The sequence below is a fragment of the Thermobia domestica genome, chromosome 8, assembly GCF_964235325.1.
Source record: "Thermobia domestica chromosome 8, izTheDome1.hap1.1, whole genome shotgun sequence".
Taxonomy (NCBI): Eukaryota; Metazoa; Arthropoda; class Insecta; order Zygentoma; family Lepismatidae; genus Thermobia; species Thermobia domestica.
In genome coordinates, this window is record NC_137461.1 from 87,492,555 (window position 1) to 87,518,024 (window position 25,470).

General features: G+C 36.2%; 1 long non-coding RNA gene across 3 annotated transcripts in view; it reads left to right on the forward strand.

Moving 5' to 3' along the window:
• The first annotated feature begins 12,792 nt into the window (after nucleotides 1-12,792).
• Nucleotides 12,793-25,470, forward strand: part of LOC145693035 (uncharacterized) — a 348,162-nt gene continuing 335,484 nt past the window's right edge. Inside the window, exon 1 of one of the 3 annotated variants that reach the window (XR_014132690.1) lies at nucleotides 12,793-13,214. This is a non-coding gene — a long non-coding RNA (uncharacterized LOC145693035). The remainder of the gene's footprint in view (nucleotides 13,215-25,470) is intronic. The other 2 variants (XR_014132689.1, XR_014132688.1) reach the window with 2 other exon arrangements.

The window sequence follows — 25,470 nt, forward strand, 5'->3', positions numbered from 1 at the left end:
GATTCCCGGCGGGAGCTCATGTGGTTCGGATTCCACGTTAATCAGTAGGTCCACGACTCACATAGCCTCGCTGCTTAAAGGGACGCTAAACTAAAATCAACATCTCTCTCTCTCTCTCTCTTATATATATATATATATATATATATATATATATATATATATATATATATATATATATATATATATATATATATATATATATATATACAGACACTATAAAGCAAGTGGGCTGATAGTATACGATAGTGTCGGGGATGGTGACACCTTTACATCGAACTTTGCTTGTCGTGTAAACATTATTTGACGTTTTCATCTTCGACGTACCTATGAGCAATTTACTATATATTCGTGTATTGAAACTGGTGAAACAAATTTCAATGTTTCAGAAGGAAAAAAAAAAGCCAAGGTCGAGAAGCCTCAGACAACTAACAGCAGAGATATATTATCTTGTAAACTATTTGTCCTTGCCTTGTGAGCTCATTTGAATTTATTTTTAAGACCTTTAGGCAACTTTGGCCGAATGGATGATGATGGGAAAATTAGTGGAATGAAGAAAGTGGTAGGATACTAGACAACTTCGAGAAAATACACACATTCGAAAAATGAAATGAAATGAAATGAAATCTTTGAGTTTTACGTCCCACGATTATGCCGGTTAGGCTAAAGGAGACAGTGATGATGAGTAATGAATGAAATGGTGGAATGAAGAAAGTAGTAGGAAACGGGAGAACCCCGAGAAAACCCATGCACGCGGTGTTTGTCCACCACAAAGTTAACTTGGCGGGGCTGGGATCGAACCCGAGACCCCAAGCACCAGAGTTGAACGCTCTACCACTGAGCCACCGCGGTCCCAACACACATTCAATGTTTGTCCACCAGAAAGCTCACATGGCACAAACCGAGATCGAACCGACTACCACATACATCAGAGGTGAAGGCTTCACGGTGTAGCTACCGTGACATTTCTTGTCTTGTGTGTTCTGGGTAATAGTTGTAACTTAGTTATATCTTGATTAGCATGGTGCAGCCTGCTACATTTTACTTTCGTTCCCATGGTATGCTGCTATATTCTTTACGAGACAAGACAAGACAAAACGAGACAAACGAGACGAGACGGGACGGGACAGAACATTTCGAGACGAGACACGAGACGGGACGAGCACATTTTTTTCGAGACGAGACATGCTTTGCACGAGACGAGACGAGACAGCCGGAAGTCTCGTCTCGTCTCGTGGCAACACTAGTCTTTGTGTGGTATCATCATATTCACTTTAAACGTTATGCCTTTACTCAAAGTTTATTCTGGCTCATCAACCCTATAAAACTAATTCCTTCATTATGAGAATTTAGTATAAAAAATTGATAATTTAACTAAAATAAGTTTAAAGATATTCAAATGGTAATTAGTGCCCATTCGAACTATTCTGCTCTTTACTCCAGAGCCGCGTTAAATACTATGAAAACAAACTACATTTCTCTTCATTCTCGTACTCAATTTATTGAAACAGGAAGAACGAGAGAAAGAACTAACTCCGTTCACTTCATCTCTGCTACCTTTGGTTCGATACTCGTCGACTACTCTGGACATAAATGAAGAATTCAAAATTGAATTTAATAGTCAGCATTCATGCGCTCCTGAGCCTTCTCTCCGAGCCTCAATCTTACTCTGCTTGCAATATTACAAGTATTTCTGCATTCATGCAGAAAAACTAAGTTACTTCCACCCACCATTAAGGCTGAAAAATTACATTAAGATTTTTTTCTAGCAGAGCAGTTGAGAGTTTCTGGGCTCTCAGAAACACGGGAGTGATGACCAGCCTTGTAAAGTTCGAGAAACTGATCTTGAATAGCTAGTTATTTGCCTTTTTAAACTATTATGTGAGCTCGTAAAAAATAGAACGTTAGACGTTACGATAATAAAGTATAAGGAAAACAGTCATTCATTTTTTTAGAAGTTGAGTTTGTTTATGAGGTGCCATTTTGTATCAATAACTTTTTGTACTTTTCAAAGGTTTGCGGTAAACTCTGTAGCTCTTTTATTTCTGAAGATATTGATTTGAAACATAAAAACAATTTAAAGTAAACTAAATTTCTTTCCTGTGAGTGAATTTCTCAGAATGGATTAATGGAGCATGAGCTACGTATGTCAGCAAACGACAGTCACGGACACACAGAGAAACAGGTAAGATCGCAATGTCACTTGCTGTTTTTGGAAAATGATAGCCTCAGGAAAATCACGTGTACTGATTGCAAACACATGGAAGATTTTGTCATTTTGACAGCTCCAAATCAATACATTCAGTGAGTGAACTATGAGTGCAATGGCACCGGTAGTCTATTTTACTTTGATTGGTATTGTTTTCATAAAGATGGACACCGAAAATATTTACCGTTCGAACATTTAAAATAATACTTTTTCTTAAAGGCTGAGGATGATGGTGGACAGAATTTAAAAGTAAATTGCCTGAAGTGCCCCGGTGGGAAATATTTATCAACAACTAGGGTGCCATAATTAACGATATACAGTAAGGGTTAATATGAATAAACTATGACTGATGAGCGTCATTACTAGAAAATAGTTTGTAGATGGTATGTAATAGTGTTCTTTCAGATCAGTTTGCGTATCCTAGAGTCCCGTTGATTATAGAGTTTGGAACAACTAGCTTTTAAAAACATGTATCGATTTTAGAGTTACAGACAAGTTTTGATTCACCCCCAGTTCATGTGTTCTATTTTATTAGTTGTAGTATAATGTTTCTCTATATTCTGTATTTTAATTTTACGTATTGTTACTATTATATAACTAGTTTAGCAGAATAATAATAAGCAGCCATTTTTTTCCTAATGCATAGGGATGGGCACAACTCGAGCTAAAACTCGACTCGAATCCAAGTCGAGTTTCGAGTCGACCCAAAAGTAATTTTCTCGAGTCGAGTTCCGAGTTGAGTCACTATGACATCGAGTTTCGAGTCGAGTCAGTTTGATAAATGCCTCGCTCGTTCAATTCGTTTTAACTCGTTTTCAAATCTGGTCTGATTACACTGGAAGCGAAGTCATGAGAAATGTAAGCAGTAATGTGGAATACTATCAATGCTGCTCACGCAAGGGGACAATGATCGCATCTCGATAAACGAGACCACAAGATATTTTTATAACGAGCCCAATTCGCTCGGCTCAACTGAGGCAATGGCTCGAGCCTCCTCGCTTAGGGTGAACCATCGGCTTGAGCCAGCTTGGCTGGAATGAGCCATCTGCTCGGTTCGGCTCAACTGAGCGAGGGCTCTAGCCGGCTTGGTTGGTGAGCTGCTGGCTCGTCTCATTTCTCGGTTCGGCTCGATAATAAATGAACTGTGAGCCGAGCTGCTCTAGTCGTTGACAATTCGGGCCGAGCAGTTTTGAACATATTTGGCCAGCGCCCTATAACTTTTAACAATGTTTGGCTCGAGCTTGAATACTCAACCTAGACCCTCAACCCAAATTCAGAAGTTCGTGAACAATGTTCTTGACTGCTAGACTGCACGACTACCGAGGTTGGCAGTCAACTAGTTCTTTAGTATTCAGATACAAACCGCCTATCTATCATGTTTATACACACTGTTGTTCTAAATAATAATAATAATAATAATAATAATAATAATAATAATAATAATAATAATAATAATAATAATAATAATAATAATAATAATAATAATAATAATAATGGTAGTACTAGTAGTTTGGAAAATTGAAGTAATAAGATTTTTGCACATATTTCGGACCTAAAAGTAACGCGTTACTTTCAAAGTAGGGTAACAGTTACTTTTTTGGAGAAGTAACGCGTTACATTTTAAGGGAAAGTAAAGTAACTTGTAACGCGTTACATTTTTACAAGTAACTTACCCAACACTGGCTGAGCATCATTCTAGTTGGTACTTTCTAAAACGGTTTTAAAACCTCTTATCTTCTCTTCTTACCCTTAGACTATTCAGAAAATTCAAATCTGCTTTGTGAAATCTACAATGTTACCAATGTGAAAGACAGAAGGGCGACACATCAACTTTTTATACAAGTGTAGACCCACTTTCTCTACTTACTCCTGCTTTGTTAGATTAAACAGTGGATTTTAATGCATCTTTTTGCAACGACTGCTTTTAACTAGTAAAAAGTACAGTACTATATCTGAAAAGAAAATTTAACATTTTCAAGAACAGCATTTTAAAACGAGCATTTTTGAAATGCTGACCTTTGGAACTATTAGTGGCACAGCACGTACTTGGCTAGAATCACAGTCAATCATGTCAGAGCTGTTACTAACGTTGAAAAATAAACTTGTTCATAAATCTTTGTAGAAAAAGTCCCTCAGATACTAAATATCCCTCGTCGTATACGTGTAGGCAAAACGGGAATACTCGTTTGGCCTACATCTAAGATGATGTATATTGCTGGAAGGTCCGTAGGTGAAACGGGAATAGGCAAAACGGGAATGAACCTTTCATTGCTTGTTGCACTAACAGTAAGATGTTATCAGCCTCTTCATGTAAAGTGATCATGTCATGTTTCTTTGCTACGCCTTTCGAGGAAATTTCGAATGGAATATCTTCTAAACCGTTGAGAAATGAAGTTACTGTTTGAAATGGGGAATGGCCATCGATACGTTAGCGCATTAGTAACTTCATTCACTTATGTTGTTTGTCCAGGTAAGTGGCAACATTACATTTTTATTTAACATTGAGCGCATAAAGAGTTTACAGCCTAAACAGCTCGTTCGATTTTAAAAAATCCTTTACTTTAGATTGAAAACATCAAATTGGAAGCGGTTTCCCCTCTTACATTTTGTTGTAAATTTAATATGGGAAGGAATATTTTGCTGAAGTTTTGAACAGTGATACATAAACTCAAAAAGTTTTTGTAGCAATAATTGAAATCACAAACACTCGATGTGCGCGCCACCTGTAACGCGGGAAATATCGAGGCGGTAATCTAGCTCCAACCACACGTTGTGAAGTATATCCGGTGTGATGGAGTTGACAGCATCACTGACGCGTTCTTGAAGATCGTTCAGAGTTGCGGGTATTGGAGGTGCATACACTTTGTCCTTCACAAATCCCCACAGAATGAAGTCACAAACAGTGAGGTCACGTGATCTTGGAGGCCACTTGCAAAGAACTTGATCATTGACTCCAGAGCTCCCTATCTATCGGTTTGGGAGGTTCTTGTTTAGAAACCTGCGTACAGCACGATGCCAGTGTGGCGGCGCTCCATCTTGTTGTAGAACGAAGTCGTCTATCTCTGCATTACTAATTTGCGGAATCAATCAGTTACGTAGCAATGCTAAGTAACTTTCACCTGTAATTGTTTGTTCCTGAAAGAAGAAAGGACCGTGCACCCGACGCTCTGATACTGCACAAAAAAACATTGATTTTCGGTGAGTCACGTTCCACATTTACAGTTGCATGAGGATACTGGGTTCCCCATATCCTTACATTGTGTCTATTCACCTTTGCACTTAAGTGAAATGTCGCCTCATCGCTGAAAATGATCTTCGTCAGAAAGTTTTCGTCGTCCTCCATGAAATTTTGCATAGTCTCACAGAACTCACGGCGCTTTACCTTGTCTTGTGGGTATAACTTCTGAACCAACTGCAGTCGGTACAGGTAACACCGCAAACGCTTGCGTAAGATCTTGCTTACTGTTGTTTGTGGCATCTGCAACTCTCTGCTAGCTTTACGTGTAAACTTCTGTGGGCTGTGTACGAAGGCTGCTCTTACGCGCTCCACAGTTTCCTCGGAGATTGGACATCGCCCTGAATGTCCTTTTCCTTGATCACAAATGCACCCCGTTTCAATAAACGTTCTATGCCCCTTCACAATGGATTTGTGTATGGGTGGATCAGCATTAAATTGTCGTTTGAAATCACGCTGCACTCTCACAAAACTGCTTGTTTTTGCAAATTATAAAACGCACCAGCTTCGTTGCTGTGGGGTGAACGCCATTTTCGATGTTACTGCCCTCTAGCTGCCTTTACTGAGCTCTGTACAAAATTTCATGTAAATATTCAATTAAATGTTAATTATATGGCACTTTAAAGTCAGGTACTGTTTCTGTGCTCAAGCTGTATATATACCGACAAACTGTAGGAAGGGATTGAGTACAGCCCGCTCCCCCCAGTGATTTTTAATGAATCATAGTGATTCTAACGATTCATATTAGTTCATAATGAATCGGAATCGCATGTTATAAAGATTTAAGATGTAAACCTTGTGGTAAGGAGGTTTTAGTATAAATAGTAGTAGTAGTAGTAGTAGTAGTAGTAGTAGCAACAGTAGTAGTAGTAGCAACAGTAGTAGTAGTAGTGGTGGTGGTGGTAGTAGCAATACTAGTAGTAGTAGCAGTAGTAGTAGGAACGGGTTAGAAGCCCCGCAGGGATTGGTTGGGTTCTGTTCTCGATATAAGTAGTAGTAGTAGTAGTAGGAGGAGGTGGAGTAATAGTAATAGTAGTAGTAGTAGTAGTAGTAGTAGTAGTAGTAGTAGTAGTAGTAGTAGTAGTAGTGACTCTCCGAGTTCCGGTAACAAAGAACTGGGGGGCGCGGGCTGTACACAAGCCGTAGGGAGTGATTCCTCACACAGTGCGTAATTTCAGAACTAGGGCTGTTCAAAATCGGGAAAATGCCAAATTTCTAGAGCCCCTAGTTCGAATTCCAGAAGTTGTGGATGGTGGACCTTATTAGCGTAAAGGAAATCACGCATACACAATCCAAAAGTGTATATTTAATCTATTTTCAATAGGTGCACAGTAGGGTGGAGCGAAAAAGTCAAATTTTCGAGTATCGAATTCTAGTAGGGTTCAAAAGCAGTGTGGAAATTGAAGCACTTCGAGGTGGGGGGAAAGTTAGTATGGGCCTAAAATATACTTGTACGAAGAATGTACTCTTGCAGCAGTGGCATATACTGGTTTGATGGCTTGGGCTACCACTAACCTTTATAAAACCTGTACATTATTATTATTATTATTATTATTATTATTATTATTATTATTATTATTATTATTATTATTATTATTATTATTATTATTATTATTATCGGGGGCCACGGTGGCTCAATGCTAGAGCTTTCACCTTTGGTGCTTGGGGTTCCGGGTTCGATCCCAGCCCCCGCCAAATGGACTTTGTGGTGGACACACCGTGTGCGTGGGTTTTCTCGGGGTTTTCCCGTTTCCTCCCACTTTCTTCATTCCGCCATTTCATTCATCACTCATCATCACCGTCTCCTTTAGCTTAACCGGCATAACCGTGGGACGTAAAACTCAAAGATTTCATTTATTATTATTATTATTATTATTATTATTATTATTATTATTATTATTATTATTATTATTATTATTATTATTATTATTAAACTTTAGTTTCCACGTTATTATACAATCTTCAAAATAAGAAAATTAACTTACAATATACTTTTATCAAGTAGATAAATATCATTTTCTTTTAACTACATTTCGCATTGGGTAGGTAGTAACCCTACTCACCAGACGACCCGCTCGGGAGAGTAATACTCCCGAAAGTACGTTTTTTCGCGCGCTACTCTAGCCAGCTGTTTTACGCGTTATCCTAGTCGGTTGTTTTAAGTTGGTCAGAAAATCTATATCATTTAGTACAAGGGGAACAAAACGAGCCTTATATCATGGAGTACAAGGGCAACAAAACGAGCCCTGCGGGACTTCTAACCCGTTCCTACTACTACTACTACTTATCTGCACAAAAGTAAGTAAATCACATTTCTGAGTATTATTTTTGTATTATTTTAATTTAAAAAGTGTTATAAAAATGTTAAAGAACTTTCCTTGGGCCGGGTTTGAACTCACGTCAAAATAGATTTTCATTAGTAGCACATAGCGCTAACCCACTCGGCCATGAGGACCGACAACAACAAGTGTCTGAATTCTGCTATTTGAATGCAACGTGGCAAGACATAGATAACGCCAACCAATCAGAAATGTGTTTTCCGTTCCTACTTCCGCGAGCATTACTCTCCTGAGCTAGTCCTCTCTATAAGAGCTACGCAAACTACTGTAAAACAGGGTCTTATGCAGAGTCGTTTTGATGAGTGTTTAGTGTCATATTAAAGAGTTAGACTAACGTATATTTCCTGCAGTAGTCAGGCTTTTAGTACGGCTCTAATCGTACGTCAAAACGACTCTGCATAAGGCGGAAAATTTTCGTTGCGTTAACGCAAATCGCTACGAAACGTGGTTCATGATGTTTAAAACAACTCCCAGAGACCCCCGAAACGCACTGTCAGTACTGTATAATTTCCGTTTACTGTTCACTCACGCCCAAGAAACCGATTTCTCTAGAGGCAACTGCTTTTACCTGGCGGCCTGTTCGTACGCTGTGGGCAGAGGTGGATCGAAGGGGAATGCTCTGATACGATTCTTACTGTAGTATCTAGAGAGTGGCTTCTGCTGCCTCGTTATATTGAAGACCTCTTAAGTTCACGAGACAAGCTGCGTGCAAAGAACTCAGTGTGTCTTTCTAAATACATACAATTCTCAGAAACTTTTATCATTGAAAGAAGATACTAAAGTTTAAAATTATTACTATAATTTAGTTAATATTATAACTTTATTTTCTAATATTCTAGGGCTTCTGCCGGTAGTGCACAAAATACGCCACTCTTTTGCAGACTGTGTTAATTTCTCAACACATTCCAAAAGAAACTTGTACTCGCAGGAAAATACTCCTTTACAATATGGAAACGGTTATAATTTCTCAGTTCACAGTATTTTTCTCACAGAAGACTTGAAAAATCAGTTTCTCTAATGCACATAGTGTATAAAGGCTCTTGGGTATCCTCTGTGAGAATATCTCCATAAAGTGTGCTCATAATTGTAATTTGTGTAACCACTAGAAGACCACGTTAAATTTACGTTACAAATATGCATAACTGCAATTATTATGAATATTTATTCAAAGTCGTTAACCCTCTAGTTTAAAAGAGGTGTATTATCAAAAAAAGTAGAACATATATTCGTTAAAAACTGTCTTATATGCATTATTCACAGTAAAATAGCTTCCAACGAAACATAGAACTAAGCCTGAGAGACTCAAACACACCTCAATCTGTTCACTATTCAGGAGATGTTAATTTTCAGCGTTTCGGATAACTCACTGTACCAGTGGCGTATTTAGAATTTTGTTTCGGGGAGGGCTATGCGCAATACGGGGAAAAAGGGGGCAATTGCCCACCTGAGTTTGAGAATTAATATTTTAATCAATTGTCTACTAATTCTGTACTAGGAAAAAACGTGAAACTCGTATGTCGGCGGAGAATCTTACCTCCCAGGCAAATCCGAAATGACGCTCCTACAAACACATGTTGAATATTTGTAATCTCATTTCAACTTAATTGATTTCAATTTAGAGAAAAATTGAAATATTCAGTTTTATCTGTGTAATGTTGGGACAAGTTGAAGCTGAAATATACTGATTGCAGTTTTAATGGCGAGAATTGTAGACTGGTGACTCATGTGATATAATACACAGAAAAAAATAACAATCTAAACTTTTATTCTATTCATAGAAGAAAAGGAAGCATCTTCTTGACGTACCTAAGTTCCTGGACTACGTATTTTCCCTCTTCAAACATTTAGCTTTCTTTATAATTAAACGATGTAAATATTCATTTGCCATAACTGAAGTCACCTTATGTTGATATCCGTGCAAGTTGATGTGGAACATCAGTTTCGCTTATTAGCGTCTCTTAGTTTTGGTGTTACTGACGACATCCGACTCAAATCACAACCTACAACGGTCGAAACTATGATAGGAGAAACGAAAGAAAGTAACAACAAGAAAAAGAAACAGAAGAATAGAATGGACGAAAGATAGAAACAATGAACACAGTTCTTACATGGAATGAAATTTGACAAATATAATATTATTTGTGAACAAAGAGCATAAGAAAATAGAAAGTCAATGACATTCTTAGAAATGATGAGAAGGATAATTGTTGTAGCCCTACGTGGAATGCGAAAAACCATAAAATTTATTTCGGAAGGCGCTTGAGCCCCATAGCCCTCCCCATAAATACGCCACTGCACTGTACTAAAACTTCTCGGAGTAGATTCTATTTCGATGATTTTGATTTGTATATAAATTTAATTTTTGTAATTACACATGAAGGTTGGGGTCATTACCAAGTCCCCTCCCTAGAAATCACAAAGGGAACGAGGTTCCGGGGAAGTATTCAGAGGTGCCTGGGAATTTCCCCCCTTTTCCCCCCTTCAATTACCACACTGCTCAAAAGTTGCGTATTTGCGTGCTAATCAATGGAAAAATAACGAAAAATTCACACTTTAGATCTTCAGTTCGCGCAAAGGGTCTAAAGTTTAAAAAAAATGCAAAAAAACACCAAAATTTACCTTTACGCAAGGAATATACAGTTTTTTTTTTAAATTTCTATAGCGACCAAGTAAGATCATGTTATTAATAACTCGTTAATGTAAGTGATTTTATACATTTTATTTTCATAATGATTTTGCAGCTCTTCACCCATTTCTCAACTTTTTTTTTTTCTTGAAATGACCCAAAACTCACGACGAGGAGGTGGCTGCAATTCGAGTTCCAGCCACACCCTATCCAACCATACTATCAGTTAGGATGTGCTGAATTATGCTGATTTAGTCAAGGACGTTGTCTTTAATTCAGGTATTCTTAAATCAAATTTTAGCATTGTGAATCTTGAGAGCAAAGTTTCTGTAATGTAGCCATCTCTATTTTCTTGTCCACACATTTTTCCTGCAGACTCTGTAACAAGTTTGATACATCTTCCAACTTCCTGAGTATGGCATGGAAAATTTAAGAATTCAAACTCATGAGCAGATTTGTCATTCATAAGTGATAAGATGTCAAGCAGTTGTCAACCTTTCGAGCACTGGATGGACGACAGTTTACATTTTCTCCAATCTATCAGCTCACTGTACACTGAGAAAAATCCGTTCTCCGGACAGCGGTATATTGTACAAATATACGGAATCCTCTCGCTTACTACATAAATCAATACGGAGTATACGTTATCCGTATGCTACATAGACACTGCCCTTAGATGTTACATTATGACGTTGTAGGATATCTGATATGTAACAGTCTTCCTTATATTATATATATATACGTATGTTACCTTCGTCAGCTATATGTTATATACGTCCTTTTGTATGTGAGGACCGCCTATATTGTTTCATATGGAAAGTACGTACAGATGGAACACTTATACAGAAAGTATTATAAAACATGCCTTTTGAGTTATATGTTTGCTGTACAAAAAAAAAAAAAAAAAAAAGGATTTACAAATGTAACATCCGATTTTACGTACGCCACATACAACTTTTTTTTTCCAGTGTAGTCCGTTGCATTAAAATTTATTGAAGGTGCCACAAAAATTCTAACAGATTTCCCCTTCGGATCTTCATTTCTCGCCTCTAGCACTCGAATGTAACCCAACTCGCGTATGTGTTGTCTCTCATCCACTGTCATAGCCAACGACATGTTCTCTGACAGAAGAACGCATTCTCTCAATCAAAGGATCGATGATTTTTTTAATGTTGCTTGGCAAATGTCTAATTGTTTGAACTACCTTTAAAATATTTTTAGGTCCATATTTCACTGACTGATATCTCTCTATGTCGAACCAGAGAGTAGCATGTCTTTATAATGTAGTTTACAAGAACTTTTAGTGCGTTTATAGTATTTGTTTGAGAAATGTACAACCGTAAGATCTGGTTTGCACATATCACCCATTGGAAGTAATTGAGAGGTCCAGAATCTCTTATTACCTCATCTAGAGTACACTGCCCTCTTTGAATTGCTCTGAGAGAACTTTTATGGCACCTTCAATAATTTTTGATGCCGCTGACTACAGTGAGCTGATAGATTGGAAAAAATGTAAACTGTCGTCCATCCAGTGCTCGAAAGGTTGACAACTGCTTGACATCTTATCACTTATGAATGACAAATCTGCTCATGAGTTTGAATTCTTAAATTTTCCATGCCATACTCAGGAAGTTGGAAGATGTATCAAACTTGTTACAGAGTCTGCAGGAAAAATGTGTGGACAAGAAAACAGAGATGGCTACATTACAGAAACTTTGCTCTCAAGATTCACAATGCTAAAATTTGATTTAAGAATACCTGAATTTAAGACAACGTCCTTGACTAAATCAGCATAATTCAGCACATCCTAACTGATAGTATTGTTGGATAGGGTATGGCTGGAACTCGAATTGCAGCCACCTCCTAGTGGTGAGTTTTGGGTCATTTCAAGAAAAAAAAAGTTGAGAAATAGGTGAAGAGCTGCAAAATCAGTATGAAAATAAAATGTATAAAATCACGTACATTAACGAATTATTAATAAACATGATCTAACTTGGTCAATATATAAATTTTAAAAAAAAAATCTGTATATTCCTTGCGTAAAGGTAAATTTTGGTGTTCTTTTGTAATCTAGGTCCTCTTGAAATTTGGCTTTTTCGCGATTTTGGACTGCCCTGGCTCTGAAAATATTCACTTTTCCCGACAGGTCGATATGAACTTTATTATTTTGATGTAAGGAATCACCTCTTACAGTTTGTCGTTACGTGATCATGACTGTAACGATTTGATTTGTCTAAATTTCACCGAAAGTATTCCAATCAATACTATTTTCTTTATTGCATATGACTGTAAAACTTGTATTTCTTTTAAAGTTAATTGCTTTTGAGAAATCCGTCTGAAAATCGGAATACTGTAGTCTTTTGTTATTAAAAAATATCTTCTGGAAATGCGTACCTGAGTTAAAGTTAAGCAAAATTTAACTACTTACGAAATTATTTTGTATCTATACATAACACTTTAGAAGACTATGTGTGCACAATATTTCATCATTATTTTTATTTTCTCCTTGTAGAATAGAGCTCCAGCTGAAAGGTCTATCGCATTTACCTCATCAAATTGATTTAAGTTTTCGCTGCCTGTCGCATAGCATGGTGGGAAAGCTTCATTCCAATAGGGGCGAAGCGTCTGCCGGGTGTCGTGTGGTGCAGTGTTTTTGAGTGATTAAAGGTGTATTAGTAGAGTGATATTATAGTGAATATCGAGCTGAAAATAGTGAGTGTATCTAGAGATTTGAAAAGTAGTGTGGAATTTTGTTGGAGATGGGAAACATACACACCGTAGGTCCGAATGAAGCTCTAATAGTATCAGGTGAGAAAATGTAAACATTGTCTGCTTGTCGTCAGGGTTTTAATTTTGTAATGCGGGAATTTGAGTGTATTGTCAGTAAAGAGATCCTGCAATCTTAAGCGTGTGGCAGGTTTAATTACCGTTGTATTATACATACAGAAGAATAAGTTAATATTTTGGTACTAAGAGTATTTCAAGATTATAAAAAAGCGCGGCTTCTTATCAGAAATGCATATATCCGTCCAGTTCTTTTGAATGCAGTATGAATGTCACGACCTACGTTGTTGTTATTATATAGAGTTTTGTCTGTGTGAATGAATATCTTCACACAGACGTGCTTGTGAAGTTGGAATTGGGTATGACGTTAATTTTGAAGTCGAAAGTGCAAGGTTAATCTAAATTTCGTTGCATCACGCAGGTAAACAGCTCTATTAGTGGTAGTGCTATTAGAGTGCACTAAATTGTAAAACTATACTGTATTGTAATAGCTAATGGGGCACAAATAAAACAATACTAAATGTTAAAATCAGATTAAAAGTCTAGTGTCCAAGATGTGGAAAGTTTTCTGATATTAACAATATTAAATCACCTAAGAACTTACTGTGCATGCTCCATCCTATCATTAGGTAGCATGCAGCAGGATAGATATAACAAGTAATTTAAGCGCCATTACCATCTAGTTGTCTGTAAAAGTAGCATTGTACGGAATATACACATCCGAACAAGCTACTTGCATTGATTTACTATGCATTAAATAATAGTAGTCTCAACCCGACCGTCCGAGAGGCATTCTAACACTAGTACTTTCCTGCCATCGCTGACTCAGGCTTATACAATTCCCAATCGGCTATGGAAGAAATTTTTCGTTCATTGGTATCTAATGTAAAATTTAAATAAGACAGGGAACGAAAGCCACTTTCTGTAGTCATTATGTTATGACATCCAGGTTCTTCGTAGTCACGAATGTTAATATTGTATATCATAGTATCAAATTGTGAGAGGATGAATCTGTCAGTCAACAAAAGACTATGGCCAACCAGATGGTGCTTTTTCGATTGATTAATGCTAGTTTAAAGCGTCAGCTTCCGGCTTTTGACCTTTCTAGATTTGCGATCACTATTTTTAAATTCAGGTACTTCCGCAATTTTCTCACAGTGATGGTTGGTCCTCACATGAATTGAACATGATACCCCATACGTAAGTGTTGGGCTATTGCGGGAGCACAGCAGTTTGCACTTAAGTGTCTAAGGCGTAGAAGAGTAAACATCAATCGTCATGTATGGATTGTTGGTTGCTATTAGTATTTTTCATGACATAATGCTTATTGCATAAAGGAATCGAACATTCTCCTATGCTTGAGTTTTGGAAGCAGGTAGGAACTATACTTCTCTTTAAAGCCATTGTGCCGTAGAGTAGATCTAGTATTTTCAGATATAAAAACGTTAAAATTTTATCATTTAGTAAGGAATTAAGTATTGCTCTCTTAGAAAGTGTTTCTCAAGAATTCTTCGGTGCACATTCACTTTAGGAAGACTTCACCGTGTTGTGTGTAAATACTGCGACCGGGACTATACCATGAAAACTAATGTAAAAAACCACAAGCCAACTTACGCTAACCGACCACTAAAAAGCATGAATGCTATCTAACCAAGTCAGAGCAGGAGCGCAGCAGGGAGACCCGAGCGGAAGCGAGGGAGTGCATACACGGGGGGAAGGCGCGTTAGCGATGGTGGGTATGCACGTAGACGAGGATGTTGCTAAAACATTACGTTACGTTAGGTTAGTTTCTTTCTTAACATATTCACTGCAATTACTTGCCTTAACGGTTCGTGCAATTCCGACACCTTCAGGAATATGGACAATTAACTCGTTTGTGGTAGAGGACTTGAATAAGTACTCTTATACATAACACCATCAACACGATGTTCACATTTGAATATGTAACTGATCCTTCATTTCTTTATTTTCAGTGCCTTTTTACATTTACACACTTTAAGCTCAATTTCAGTAATCTATGTCTTCCCACGACACGTAATAACTCCTGTTCCTCACAAACATACGTTGTTATAAAACTGAAAATCGAAATGTCATATGGATCTGTCACTTATGAATATGAGTAACTAATTGCTTAATTACACCTTAATGTCTTACGTTAGCATGCCTCCTCTTAAAATAGTACCAAGAGGACGCAACTTTTAAATGTCAAAATAACACATTAAACTATTTTAGTTTGTACGAATTTCTTCAAAAACATCGGATCCACCGTTTCTTTCCTATATCCTCCCACGTATTTTTCATCATATTTCTGGACCTATTTTCCGGCAGTTTACACTTTTTTACGTAGAGACAATAGTATAGAAGGGTGTATATTAGGTTTGACCAGTAAAATTCTTTTATAAGAATCTTCGCCAGTTGTACGGTTGTTACAGATCAAAGAATTATGGTTTTACGTAAAATACACTATTATGATACAGTTTAATTGACTTACTTTTATCACGTTTCTTGGCAGTTTTACACAGCAAGTTTTATATATATATATATATATATATATATATATATATTATGTAAGGTTATACATAACTAGATAAGAAAGTGCTTTTAGTCGTATTCTTTACTTCACTTGACTTCGCCTGTCATGGAGGAATGGAATTAAGTTTTTTTTTTTTTTTTTTTTTTTTTAATACGTAGTTTTGGAATAATGGTTATGTTTACTGCAGGAAGGAGAACCTGACAAAATTTGTACTTCTTATTAATCTGAGGTAAAAGTTTCAGATATGAATGTCAGTGGAAACAGGAGAACCCCAAGAAAATGCATGGACAATATTTTGGATCTCAAATTGCAATAGGGGGGCGCGGTGGCTCAGTGGTAAAGCGTTCACCTCCGCTGCTTGGGGTCCTGGGTTCGATCCCAGCTTGCGCCGTGTGGACTTTGTGGTGGACAAACACCGTGCTCGTGGGTTTTCTCGGGGTTCTCCCTTTTCCTCCCACTTTCATCATTCCACCATTTCACTCATCTCTCATCATCACCGTCTCCTTTAGCCTAACCGGCATAATTGTGGTACGTAAAACTTACAGATATCATTTTCTCAAATTGCAATGATGCAAGATATCTACAGAAGCTAGCAAATTCATTTATAAAGTAATATAATTTGTTCACTAGACAGTTTTTGTTGTTGATACAATTAACAAGGATATGTGTGACTGGAATCTTATATGATATCTCGCCTTATTTCTTCTATGGAATGTAACAGTTTCTGAAATGGTTAGATTACGTTGTGTGGCAATTAATTTTTAGGCTTGTACGATAGTCTGAGTTAGAAAGTTTTTATTTAAAGATAAAGATTCTCTCATCTTTTTTTGGGAAAATTACTCTTTATGCTGTTCCCATGCAGTTACAAGATCTTATTTCTCGGTATGTTGCTGTCAATTGAAATTAGTATAGCACTTTTTTTTTTTAACTTCTTCTCTTCTTCAGAAATATTAAGAAAACTGTACGTTTTTCCATTTGGCATACAGTCCTACAGCTTTCTTACCATAAATCAGGGCACATGTCAAACCAAAATTTTTAGTTTGGTGATAGGTGTTTGACTTTTTCTTGCCAAATGCCGACCAAATTCTTGTTCATGCTACTAGATCATGTTCTTGGATCTTTCTAGCTTAGAAATGATACAAAGTTGATTGGATGAATTGTATTTGGGACGAAATTCATTATGTCTTTCATTTAGATACTTTTCTGTAAGATTGATTTTGTTTTAAACCTAGAAATCTGACCTATTTTTGGTAACTCATTTTTTTCTTTCTTATAAATTTCCTATTGGGTATTCAATTTGAAATACCTGCATTCGGTAGTTTGTTTGCAATTTATTTCTTTTTAGCGCTGATAAAATTCACATGACCCTCATTGACCCTCAGTTTCACATGAAATCGAATACACTCTCATCAGGAATCATATCCGAGTCTCTTGCACGAAAAAATTTACACTACCATATAGCCACGATCGAGATTTTTAGTTTACCTGATGTTTGTTTTAGATGTAGGATTCGTCATTTTGACACTTTACATATAAAACTTATTAAATCTATTGTCCAGATAAAAATCTAAATGGTTTAACGAACCAAAAAGAGGATGAATGGCATTCTATTACATTTCTTACATATTTTAAATAGATAAGTTTAGGTAATTTTTATAGATACATGTAAAGGAACAGTTATTTTATTTAATGTTCTATATTTTCTGAAATTTGGGTTAAATCGTAGGTCTCGTATGATTGTAGATATTGTCAAAAGAAAATGTCTAGGCTATCTTTGTTTTCTAACATAGATTGATTAACTGATCAGTTTATTATTATTATTATTATTTTGGGAAATACTATTAAAAATGAGTATACGTAAAATCAACATTTTTGGTATTTGTACATGAAATGAATTGTATTTGCTTTTATTCATTTTTGTTAATTTATTCTTCATCTGTTGGCTGGTTTTCTGGGATAAAAGGAAAAGCCTAAATCATTTTCCAGTTGTGGAAAAGTTTATTTTTCCGATCTGTACGTACTCAAGCCTCCAATAAAATAAATTATGACAGTATTTAGTTTTTTGAGTCTAATCTGCAGACTCTTTCTGAAAGTTTACAATGTTCAGCTGACTTGTGTAAAGTTCTGAGATAAAAGGCGCTGTGTTTGAAAGCATGAAAGCAAGAGAAAGTTTTTGTAAAGCTAAAAGAAAATAGCTTTTTTGTAAAAAGTTTGGACTTATTGCCGACATTCTACGTCATGTCTATGTTCGATTTAAAGAAAATAAAATAAAAATAAAAAAAGGTAACCTTTTTAAGTAACTTTCTGACATAAATAGCTTATATACATGTTCACTACATAATCATTTGAACCAGCGATTAAACGCTTGGTGTCAAATTTCTGTATGCACTACTTTTTGAACCTAAAATTATCTGACGATTTAGTTGCACTGTGTAAGATTGTGAAATGAATTCCCCATATTTCCATAATCGTGAATTTTCGTTGTAACATTCTTCTAAAATTGACATACGATATCACATTTTTGTGTATCAGGATCCCTTGAGGGCTATCGTGACAGATGTTCTAGTGTGTAGGTGAAATAATGTAGTATCTTCAAAACTATGTACTATATATTTGGTCTATGTAATCATTGTGGGATTTTTTTTTATTTTTATTTTTTTTTAATGTAGAAAAAATGTAGGTTTAGAGCTCGATGTTATCATGCTCTGAACTATGCTAAAAGAGCCATTATTTTAGTATTATTTTTTTACCCTCTGGCCATTAGGTTTCACCTGTGAGCTATGAGTTTTTCGTTTTGTTGTTTGTTAATTTTTCAATTTTGAATTACGGTAAATAAACTAGTTTGCTTAAGGATCAAACCATAGTAAATGATCCATCACTAGTTGCTTGCCATTTTTCTAAAAATATAATATTCCTGTTCTGTGGGAGCAGATGAGGAAAGTTTCTATAGTATGTAAAAATGACTTGCAGATTGATTGGTCGTAGGAAAACGACTAACTATTTGAAATGAATTTTGGAACTTGGCTCGAGGGCACGTTTATTTTGTGTCATTTTCATTAGGATTTCTGAGAGCTCAAAATTTGTGTTTTAAAAAAAAAAAAAAATAGTGTATCTCGAGAGCCCCTCAAAACTCGCGAGCAACAGTTTAAAATCATTTTTTTGAAAATCGCACTTAGGTTGACCTATCATCCTATCATCACACTTTGATTCAGGGATAGGATTAAAAAAAAAAAACAATTAAAAATGATGACTGCACTGCTTGAAATGAGATTTTGAACACAGCTGTGTTGTCATTTCATTGTGATTCAAACATACATCCTAAGGGACACGAGAAAGAGTGATATTTCAAATATATCTTTTAAAATGTTTTCCATAAACGTATTCTTCCTGTCCTGTGCAACGCTTGAATTTTTCTGCTGTATAATTGCGTTGATTTTCTTTCAAACTGTCCAGTTTATATACATAAGAATCCAAACTGTGAAGTACGGTGTTTCATCCGTCTTCAGAAGAAAGAGTTAAACATTGATCTCTTCTTCGTTATATTTAATAGGTGCAAAATGATTATTTCTAAAATATTTTACAGCACATACTACCTGTTCTTTTCTATCTTCACTAATAAAGTATTTTGTTACTAAATATAGTAAATGAGTTGACCAGCCATATGTAATGATATCGAGATTTTATGGTGCACGCAATCAGCGTTCCCACCAACCTGGTGAACCTGGGAAAGTTAGGGAATTTCATGAAAAGCTTGAAAAAAAAAAAAAGAAAGAGAATTTTAATTACAGATTTTTATCCTTATCAGCCTATTTGGTAGGGGATATTTTATAAAATAATTATTTTTTTTCAAAATTTTTCTACCTACATACACATACTATGTACACGTATAGTAAAGGACGAACCCCTGGTTGGGAATAATATAGTTGTTTTTCTTTTACATTATACATAGACCAGGAAAAGTCAGAGAACTCGTGCTCGCCAAACAAGTGGGAACCCTAGTTAATTTTTTCCAATCTTAGCTGCCTTATCTGTGACGAACCGGAATTGTCAAACTTGTTAATTGAAATAGCTTCCTAAGCTCCAATTGTCTCATGATGATGGGTCGACACCGAAAATGCATTTTTCCTCTCAGGGAATAGAACCCGAGGCCTCACGTACCAATGGCGCGCACGCATATCACTGAACCACGATTGAGCAGAATATTATTATTATTATTATTATTATTTAGTCACTGGGCATCGAATGTTTCTCCAGCATTATTTGATCACGATTTAGTTGCACACTATGTTCAGGTTTCTTAGCGAGCCCTTACACAGCGGGAGTGACTCAGTTGGTAATGTATTGGCTTCAAATTCTAATGGTCAGGAATTCGTTTTCCATGCTCCACCAATCTAACAAGCTTTTACAGTTTTTTTTCTTCATTTTCATCGGGTATGAGAGTCAGAAGTCGAAGATAATACCTTCGAATTCTGGCAGAAATTTACCCATTAGAGTAGGCTCATTTACATTCGATTCTACTTTTCTTTCTTTCTTTTTTTTTTTTTAACCAGTTTATGATTCGAGTTATGGAAAAAGAAACGCCTAATTCAATATATATATATATTGAAATAAATAAATAAAAACAACAATAAAAGTGATGGAGAAACTGGTCCTGAAATATACCTTCATTAAACTCTTTACTGTCAGTAGCACCACGACAATAATTGAAAAGTTTGATGCAATAAGGGCGTAAGTCTGAAACATACAATTGGAGAAAAACGATGTTGAAAATTTAAGTAGTGCTTTTTTTCCCCTTACATAAAACAATGTAATATGCAACATTTTATTTTGATATTGAATTGAAATGTTACCAGGAGGCTAAACAAGCATGGCAAAAGCCACAAATGCATTTGATGCGAAAAGAGCGTAAATTCGCTAACGCCCGTATTGCATCAAACTCCTCACTTAATTCATTTAATTTCTGTTTAAGTTACAATTGTCTAAAGATAAGACATATATCACTTGACAGATCACTTCGAGTTGAACAAAATAACATACCAGTGAGTAAATTCTCATGTGTAGTTTTTGAGATAATCGAAAAAAAGTACGAACTTTTGTGGCGATTAAAGTTATATTATTCGTTGCTAATAATAGCTGACAGTTTTTTGTTTGCTGGAAGAAATTCTTATTTATGTACTGCATATGTAGCAGATTACACTGTTAACTAATAGATTGTATATATTATTGTGTCACTCATTTTTACACGTGCTACTTGTCCAAATTAAAAATAAAAGTAATAAAATCGACGAAATCTTCAAGTCACATGTTATTGTTGCAGGACTGGAGGAAAATCCTATTCTTTTACAAAGTAAGTGGCTTTGTAATAAAGAAAAATTAAAAGAAGTCTTTAAGTTTTACGTCCCATGGTTGTCAGCTAGGCAAAAGGAGACGGTGAAGAAATGAATGAAATTGTAGAATGAAGAAAGTAGGAGAGAACAGGAGAACGCCGAGGAAACCCACGCACACGGTATTTGTCCATCACGAAGTTCACTTGGCGCGAGATAAGATCGAACCAGTGACCCGATGCACCCGAGGTGAGCGATGTACCACTGAGCCACTGCTACTCCGGCTTTGTAATAAGTAAACTGCAGCTTAAATTTCAGCGTAACTTACAGAAGTGATTGGGAGCAGCTAAAAATGAATTGTGGATAGTTTCGCTATGGACATCCTCATTACATTCTTCAGTCAATAAAAATATTCTGAGAATATTTTAATTATATTTCCGAAAAGAAGTTTTATATATCATCATTTTGATTTGTTACTCACATTATAAAAAATAAATGCTGCGAAAAAATATATTAAATTTAGGAAGTGATCGCTATCATTAATTAAGTTTAAAAATTTATTATTATTAATTAATTTTAAAAACTTTCACCAGTTTTGAACTGAAATATATTCATAGTAGGGGCGTTGTTTAGAAAGTTGCACTGGATCGTTATATCATGCTTCCAGCCACTGATTTTATATTGTTGGATTGAAAGGCTTCTATGTGTAGTTTCTGACAGCTTCCCCCATTTAATATTAAAACTTCTTAATTATTATTCTTGTTAAGTTTCGTCTAAACCCTTTCTCATCTCTAATGAAGGGCCACGTATTGATCTGGAATATAAGAAGCATGATGTTTTTAATGGAAGGTGAGTAAAAAAAAAAGGAGGTGAAGAGGGGAAAAAATGAGTGATAAAAAATTAAAATTCAATTACTTGAATCGATGTTGATAATATGCTGGTGAATAATTTTTGTGTATATCAAAAGTATAAAGTAATGTTGTAGAACGCTCTTGTGGTTATATGGTTAACGTAAGCACTTTTATCGCGGGAGACTCAGCTTCGATTCTCGGTGGGAGTTTATGTGATTTGGATTACATGTTAAGCTGAATGTCCACGTCGCATATAGCCTCCAAAAACCAAACCACTTGACGTAACAGCCCTTTTTTGTGAGTAAGCCTGCTCCAGCGCCATCCGCTGTCGACCGGTCGAACTACGTCCAGCCTTGCTGCGAGCAGTGGTCAGCGCGCTGCGACGCCCTGTTTTTAACAGGCGCACCAAGATCTTTTTAGACCTAACGGCCGTCACATCTTATTTTCACGTGATTCTCCAGTTTGTCTCACGACGCTAGGTGGATACCAGAAATTGGGAATCGAACCCGGGACCACGCGGACGTGAGTCCAACGCTGTAACCAATAGACTACGGTGTCTCCTCTCATATAGCCTCAGTGCTGAAACTACAAGTGATTTTTTTTTTCACATTGTGATACTTAGACTAACAAAATATGCATATTCGTTACTCAAACTTGAAGTAGTGCATGTATAAGTAGATGCAAGACAAATAAGATCAAAGTTAAAACCTGTTCTTCGTACTCTGAATCCCTATCAAAAAATCATTACTCACTACTTCTTACCGTTTTTCTTCTATGGAAATAAGGTTTGAAACGTTGAACCATTTTCGGTTTGAATAGAAGGCTAAGGGAGAAGATTAATACTATTCTTGGGATACTAAATCGATTGCAGAAAGCCACATCTTGATATCTTTTATAATTTTTGCTCTATGGAAATCGGTTTTGAAATCAGAAATTGGAAATCGTTGATACTCATGATATGTTGTCTTAACGTGCTGAATTGTTTGCAAAAGCACATCCTTCTCTGTTACCATGTTTATGTGACGATAAACACTGAAACCGGAAATTACTAATTTTAACTCCGTAGAGTTTCAGTGGAGATGAAATTTATTCTTGGAACCCTGAATTGCAAAAAACACATCTTCATAGTATTTAGCGTTTTTCTCTACGAAAATCGGTATTGAAGCCAAAAGTAAATAGTCAATTTAAACCACTTCCTGTTTCGATCAAATATTGTGGATAGTCATGATATGTTGTGTTGAGACGCTGAATCATTTGCTAAAAAAAACGTTTCTTGCTGTTACTGTTTTCGTTCAATGACGATAAACGTTCAAACTGGAAATGGCTAATTTGAACCACTTCCGTTTTGAACAGAAATAACGAAGGAAATGGAACCTATCCTTGGGACGCTGATTTGATTGCATAATACCGCGTCTCGGTATCTTTGACCGTTTTTGCTCTGATATCTGTCTACAGACGATCGGACAAAGCCGTTCTATTCGACTTCCAACACTTATGCATAGCATAGTTTGAAAGTCTAAAAAGTGTAAATTCCATCGCAACCAGCCACCCAGAAGAAATGTAGTGCTTTAATCCTTGTAAAGCAGAAACGGAAGGTAGACCTAATAGACATCGGACTTCTTCTTCTTTTTTTTTTTAAATATGAATTTAATGTTCTAAAAATAGTTTCGATATCTGCCTTTATCACTCTTAATATTGAAGGGATGGAAATCCTTTTAATTTCGGTATTGAACCCAATAAAATAAAATAAAGTAGAAACTATAGTAGAGAGCGGGAGACGACTTTTTTTGGTATGAACTTAAGAATATGTTCCAACTCCGCCCTTGTTCCTGAATTTACATCGGATAGTCACAAATCAACACACACACACACACACACACATGTATATATATATATATATATATATATATATAGGGTGTCTCACCAGGAAAGTGCCATGATTTGAGGAATGATAGTATTGCTCATGACAAGCAATCGATCCAGATATCGATGAAAAGACCACTTTATTTTGTATACATTGTTTCGAAAGCACATATCTCGAGAACTAATGAAGACATTGGAGTCATTCAAAAATGTGTTGCAGATAGATAGCAAACGTAATACGTATTAGGGGTCGTTCACATATTACGTAACACTGTTTTTGATCAATTATATCCCCTCCCTCTCCCTTGTCACACTTCGTAATGCAAGGCTGAATCCCTCCTCCTTTGTTAAGTAACGCTTTTTGATTTTTGTTTTTTCACTAATTTTGCATATTTTGGAGTTAATTTTAATGGCAGAACTTTTAATTACAAAATGCTTGTATTATGAATATATTTGCAGTGTTCTTTCGCCAACAAATGAAAGTAGTGGGAAATGGTACTACCGTAATAATATTTTAACCCCATATTGTTGTTTAATTAACCAGTCTTAATTCTTCGAAATGACGTACTCAAAACTCGAAATTACATACTGTCGTTTTCCCAAGGAGATCGCACCCAATCTCTTAGGTAACATGATTGGCAAGGCTGAAGTGCTGCAGGAAGATGGTGTAACAGAATCTAGAGAATTGATATTCACCTCATTTTGCTGGAATCCAGGATGCTTCGTATATGGAAGTTTCCCAGTGTCGACGGTACAAAGAAGTTCTCTTCCCCGTAGATCATAGATTCGACGTGGCTGCATACTTGAAGGAGCAGGGACATCACGTTTATGAACAAGCTTTCGGTCATCTTCTTTGGACTACAGTTTACCCCCTTTCAAATTCTTCTTGTCCTAAATCAGCTCCAGAATGCGAATAAACTCGATTTCTTTTGGAAAAATCAAATCTAAATTCAGTATGAGATGAATATCCGACGAATTCGGTTTTTAATATCGTATTTTGCTTGGATTGTTCTGTCGTGGAAAATATTATTTCACGAAAAGGAGTTTCTTCTGTTTCACATATGAAATTCCGTGAAGAAATAGAGTGGTCAATAATTGAAACCAAAAGTTTTCAATCTATTCTCAGAAATACCGACACGAGTGGGAACGCGAGGACATTTTCAAGTGGTAGTTGCGATCGCTAACAACTAACTCCAGAAAAGTGTGTACCATAAATGCATTGGGGCGATAACTCCGAAACAGAACTTTATTGTTTTGTAATACACGTAGGGTTCGTCACCAGTCATGCTGATGTCTAGGAGCGTCTTCAAAATCCCTTCTGCATGATTCAATTTATACAAGCTGTATGTTCTCAATTTTCCAAACAATATACATACTTATTTATAAAAATGAAAAGGACTGAATAAAATTATTTGTTTAAAAGACTGCATATAAACCTGAAAATAACAATAAAAATTACAGAGAGAAAAAAAAACAGGTTATGTGACGGACTAGGGATGGTATCGAGACGAGACGAGACGAGACTTTGTACAGTCTCGGTCTCGTCTCGGTTTAAAAATAGCTGTCTCGGTCTCGTCTCGAGTCAAAAATCACCGTCTCGGTCTCGTCTCGGTCAACAAATGCTTGTCTCGATCTCGGTCTCGAGGGCCAAATCTCGGTCTCGTCTCGAAAGTATCGAAATAAATAGGTGAAATTAAAATTGTAAAAGT